This window comes from Micromys minutus (genome assembly GCF_963924665.1).
Source record: "Micromys minutus genome assembly, chromosome: 4".
NCBI lineage: Eukaryota > Metazoa > Chordata > Mammalia > Rodentia > Muridae > Micromys > Micromys minutus.
This window is the reverse complement of record NC_137973.1, coordinates 15,593,343-15,598,201: the sequence shown is the minus strand read 5'-3', so window position 1 is coordinate 15,598,201 and position 4,859 is coordinate 15,593,343. Positions and strand designations below refer to the sequence as shown.

The window sequence follows — 4,859 nt, the reverse complement described above, 5'->3', positions numbered from 1 at the left end:
TTCATGAATAAAAGTTAATAATAAATTGGGATCATTTTTCAAGTACATAAAAGTATGGTAGACACATTCCCGTTTGAGGAAATACATAAACTGGAAAATATTATATCACCAAAGCATTTACTTTGATATACAGATTATTTCCTAATTATGCAACTGCAAAGAGATGAAATGAAATTTTAGACATGAAACAGAAAGAATTTGAAGGCTACTAGATTGGAATGGAGTTCACACACAGCTGTAGTACCATTCATGAATGTTTAACAAAAAGAATAAACAATTTATAAATGAATCAAGTGCATTCAGAACTCTACATAGCTATAAAACAAAAACTCATTTTGATTCCCACAATCACAGAAATGATTCCCAAATCAAATCAAGCACTTACTTTCAGTGTCTAATATAGTTTATCTTACCTTCCATAAAAATTTGAAAGATAGGCACAAATGACATTGAGATGTTCAGGGAGACAACTTAAAATCTCAGTGTCTGTTGTATAAAACGTAAGTTACGTCTCCTTCTATGTATGTCATTATTTATTCCATGATATTTCTTGACACAGCCTGCCAAACATTTCCTAAAGTAATAAGAGCTTTCCAATGATCTGTACATTCTTCTTTGTAGTACATGTTGTTTGTTATAAGATTATGAATACAAAGAAAATACACAAATGGAAGTTGAAGAATTAAACACATTACTGTTTTAGGTTAGGTGATTTTACCATAATAACTGGGCACCACCCTCCAGTGTGTTTAGCCTCTTTGTTCCACACTATAATATCTGCATTATTGCATGAAAAATGTAATAGAGTTATTATGAAAAATTTAATAAATTTCAGAGGCTGTACATCTGTGTTGGGTTTAGCACAGAGCATATTTAATCCAATACTGGCCTTTTAATGTTCTTGTAGGTCTCAAAATTAGGAAAAATATTAGTAGAAATTGTCTGGGATCCTTCTATTCGTTAAGATTAGATGCTTGTTGTGTATTTTGTGGTTTCTTCCTAAGGTCAGCTCAGAAACATGTACAAGCTAAGCATTTCAAACTAAAATAATTAAATCTATACGAATCTATTCTATCCATTTTAAATACCACTAGAAATAAAATATACATTTTATTATATTGAAGTTGTATACATAGAAAATGACAACTTTCTGTACATATATGTTTGAAATATTCTTGATACAATACAAAAATAAAAAACAAATGATATTTAATTTGAGAGCTTCAGTAGGCCAAAAAAGTCAACTATAAGAAGGTTTTATCATATATAATACATATATAATATAGTATAATATATAAATAGACTCATAGACATACATGACAGAAAATTTCTAAAGCTGTTAGTATTTATTTTCATATGAGGTAGTTTTTATCAAGTTACATTAATGTAATTATATGTAACTGCTTAATTATGATTGCTAGGCATTTGTTTCAAATGTTAAGCACTTAATTGATACTCAAAAGTATGACAATAGTATATGTTTTATTATTTATAATTACTTAAAAGTTTCTTATCATAAATTTTTTAACAGAAATGGCAGGCTGTGCTACAAATAGTGTTCCCTTCAGGAGTCAGAGAGTGTTATAATAACCAATGGGGGGGGGAAATGAATGTACCTGAAACTTTTGTCTATCATATAAAGTCAGAGAATCCATTTCCTCCAATATGGCAGCTAAGGCAGTGCTCATCCTCTATGTACAGCGAGAACACAAGTCCTTCAATGGGTCCCTGAAGAAAGCAGCTGTTGAATAACTGGGCAAGCAGGAATGGACAGTCACTGTGTCTGATTCATATACCATAAAGTGTGAGCCAAGGGTCACAAGAAATAATATCACTGGTACCCTCTCTAATCCTGAAATCTTCAGATGTGGAATAGAGCCTACAAGAAAAAAGCTTTGAACAGTGACATACTTGAAGAGCAGAGAAAGTTGCAAAATGTTGATCTAGTGATATTTCAGTTTCAACTATAATGGCTTAGCGTTCCAGGAATCCTAAAAGGCTGGATGAAGAGGGTGCCGGGCCAAGGGTTTGCCTTCGATGTTCCAGGCTTTTATGACTCTGGTTTTCTCAAGGGTAAATTAGCTCTCCTTTCCTTAATCACAGTAGGTACAGCAGTGATGTACACAAAAGGTGGAGTCCGTGGAGATTTCTGGCACTTCCTGTGGCTACTTCAGCCTGGTACATTGCACTTCTGTGGATTTAAAGTCCTTTCCCTGAAGATCAGTTTTGGTCTTGATGTGTCAACAGAAAAAGAAAAAAAAGTGATGCTGGAATCATGGGCACAGTGGCTGAAAAGCATCTGGAAGAAAGAACACATCTACTGTACAATAACTTGGTACTTCACAGAGTAACATTTTGTGCTCTGATACATCAGACAAGCAACAAAGTGAGAGACCTAAAGCGTGTACAAAGAGAAGGTGGTGCTGTACACTGAGCTAAATTGAACCTTGCCCATCAATGAGTGCCTTCAATTTCGTACAACTAGATCTGATATTTCAAAAATCAGCTTTTTGCACTGAATTAGTTCTACCTGATCATTCATCCATTTTTCTGTTTTTTAATGTTTCTCTAAAATTTCCCTTGTTATGTTTTAGCATAGTTTCCTATGCTGCAAATCGTTGTAATATAGTTTTCTAAACATGTTTCACTCAGTTCCCTGTTAGTATTGTCATATTCTAATGGCTTCTTCCTACAGTTATTTATATTCATTCCACATTATATTTCTTTCCATTCCTTTTCTTCCCTTTAGCTGCATCTTCAGACCACTACTCATTTATTAAAATGTTTAGTTTATGCATGCACAGACATGCCATAATGTCCGTGTGTTTGTGTGTGTGTGTGTGTGTGTGTGTGTGTGTGTGTGTGTGTGTGTGTGTGTGTGTGTGATGTGTCAGTGTAAGTCATGGTGATTTGATTAAGATGACCTCATAAGCTTATACGTTTGACTATTTGGCCCCCAGCCGGTAGAACTGCTTAAGAAAGATTAGGAAGTGTGACTTCATTGGATGCAGTGTCATCAGTGGTAGGTTGTGTAGTTTCAAAAGAGTAGTGGCATTCTCAGTGTGCCCTTTTTGCCTTCTGCTTTTGGATGAAGATGTTAACACTCAGCTATTCCTACCTTCGGACTGCCTTCACAGACTCTAACTCTCTAAAACCATAAGCCCAATTAAATGTTTTTTTTTTGTTAAAAAAATTAAAAATAAATAGCTTGGTAATCTATTTCCTATTATGATGATAATAAATAATATATGCTATATTCATAGTATTTTAATCTTGACCTCATATAGTTTTTCATATAGTTATAAATTATTGTAATTATATTCTTCAGAACATATATTTATTATTGCAAAGTGACATAAAGATGTGATATGATTAAGGTAAAGTGTCCTCTGTGAAAACAAGCCAGAAAGCTGAGAATGTAACAAAATATAGTTGGGAAACAGAAGAGGCACAAAGCTAAGAGCAACTGCATTCACAAAATCCCAGAGGAAATAACTCCAAGACAAGCATGTAGAAAGTTTCAAATGTAATAAAAAAAATAATAATGAAGTACTTGAAAAATGTAATTCTTAATTGATGAATTCACATCTTACTCATTTTTACTCTCCCCTGTATGAGTAAAGATGTTGGCAATAACATAGTTCATGAACTCAAACTTTCTCTTCTTTTTGTTTCACATTCATAAGTGTAGCAGGAGAAAGACCAGATAAGAAAGTTTCTCTATGTACAAAGGCAGCCTGGTTCAGAATTCTAGGTCCACTTTGGCTAAAATGAGAATCTGCCTGAAAATAAAACAAAATGAACTGATCCTGAGCATGGATGCTGGGTTCTTTGTTTATGAAGACACCAGTTTTTCACTTCCAGCTCTACTGAGATTAATGATGGAATCTGCCAATTCTAGGTAAATCTTCTAATATTTAAACTGCAATTGTTTGAAATTGATTTGAAGACATAATATTTCCCTTTTTGCAGTTGGGGTGTTGCTTTTGATTATTTTCCTGAATAAAAATTTTTGAATTATTTTATCATCTACTAACCATATATGTTTTTCAATTCTCTCATGGTTTATTGGAAATATGTTTCTATTGTGTGATATTCATGAGGAAATGTGAATAACCTTTCATCCTAGGAAAGTGCATTCGTATAAAACTGAAGAAATGACTTCACTCAATTGTGTTATAGTGAACAAGGAAGTTTTGTAGCCGGCTATAGAAGTGTGTGCAGAGGTTACTTTAATAAGAAGACTGGGGATCTGCATCACTGAATATCCTAGCTTAGTAAAAATGGTCCTTTAAAAATGCTGGATTCCTAAAGATTCATTGATAAGGTGCAGATCTGTAGGCCAATCAGAGATCTTTTCATCCCCATATATAGATATATATTGTAGTTTTTTTATAGAAATTTGTGAGTCTTAAAACTTTGAGAAGATCCTTTTCTGGAAATTTCTTTACCTTCCTGAGTCTTTAGGTCTCCCAAGAGGAAGTAGAGGAAGAACAGAGGAGCAGGGACTGAAGCAAAGATCATCCAGAGACTGAATCACCTGGGGATCCATCCCATATGCAGCCATCTGACCGAATGACTATTTCTGATGCCAAGAAGTACTTACTGGCTAGAGCCTGATATATATGCCTCCTCAGAAGCTCTGCCAAAGCCATACTGATACAGATGAGAATGAATGCAGCTAACCATTGGATGGAGCAGGGGACCCCAGTGAAGGAGATAGAAAAGGACTGAAGAAGTTTGCAACTCCAAGGGAAGAACAACATTATCAACCACCAAACTCTCTAGAGCACCTATGAACTAAAACACCAACCAATGAATACACATGGGGAGACTCATGCCTCCAGTTGCATATGTAA

At 34.4% G+C, this 4,859-nt stretch overlaps 1 pseudogene across 1 annotated transcript; it reads left to right on the top strand.

The window, feature by feature from the left end:
* The first annotated feature begins 1,665 nt into the window (after positions 1-1,665).
* LOC308419424 (ribosyldihydronicotinamide dehydrogenase [quinone]-like) lies at positions 1,666-2,351 on the top strand (annotated as a pseudogene). The gene is made up of 2 exons: positions 1,666-1,958; positions 2,073-2,351. The product of its transcript is annotated as a ribosyldihydronicotinamide dehydrogenase [quinone]-like (transcript).
* Positions 2,352-4,859: the final 2,508 nt, after the last annotated feature.